Source organism: Pomacea canaliculata, linkage group LG10 (assembly GCF_003073045.1).
Source record: "Pomacea canaliculata isolate SZHN2017 linkage group LG10, ASM307304v1, whole genome shotgun sequence".
Lineage (NCBI taxonomy): Eukaryota > Metazoa > Mollusca > Gastropoda > Architaenioglossa > Ampullariidae > Pomacea > Pomacea canaliculata.
In genome coordinates, this window is record NC_037599.1 from 8,836,615 (window position 1) to 8,837,695 (window position 1,081).

The following is a 1,081-nucleotide window of genomic DNA, read 5'->3' on the forward strand; positions in this document are numbered from 1 at the left end:
TGTTATTGACGCAAAAAAAAAATGACGTAATTTGATAGAGACGCAAGTGAGAAATATTTGAAGACCAGCAGACGGCTGTGAGCAGGAAGAGAGCGTCTCCGGATAGAAAGTGTGTGTGGTGTTCGTTTTGGATATTGTGTGGGTCGATCCCTGCGGATGTATGTGTGGTACCAGCTTTAGGTCATGTGTTGACCTCCCAAGAGTTTAGTTGTGGTAGCCAGCTTTGATCATGTGTTGATCCCCCTGGAATATATATTTGGTGCCAGCTTTGGGTCATGTTGTGACTCCAGCAACTATATTTCTGAGTCGTCTGTTTAGGTGTCTGCTGAGTCAGCACCTATGTATTAGTAAGCTGCGGAACGTATATGTGATTTCCGATGAACGTTTCGTGAGTGAGGATTTTACGTTATACGTGGAAAATTGTGGATTGAGTAAGTAAGACTATAATGAAATATTCAGCACATATGAAGTTTCGTAGATAATTGAAAGGAACATGTGTATTGTCGTCTTGGACCATGAAGTAGAACGATTGGAGCAGCCTGTGCACGCTGTAGTATTTCGGGAATTGAAAAAGATATTTGACGTATATTTATAATTTAAACAACTGAAAAGACTCAGACATTCTATATCTTTAGTTAATGTTGATGTTATAAAGTTATTTTTGTTCCCACGACAAATCTTTGTGAATATATGTTTGAAGAACCACGCCAAGGGGGATGCTGTGAGTGTTGTGAGATGAAGAGATCTAAGAAACAGTGTGCTTCCTGACACTTCCAGAGATGGATACCGACCGCTGCCAGTAGCAGTAAAGTGCTTACTTTGAAGAAAATAAGGACCATAACCAACACAACACACGGCAGCTTCAGTGACTTGTTGATATCTGTGGAGCAAACTCAGTTGACTTGTTTTGTGCACGGCCCTCTCTAACTTACCTATGACGAAGATGAACTATTGAAATTAGTTCGGGTTGTAGCAACGTCTGGAGAATCCTATCCCATAGTGTTTTCTCACTTGATATGCTTCCTGTAATGTAAGCAAGTCGAATGCTAATTTCTCTGCTCTGTAACCTCGACATTTTAAA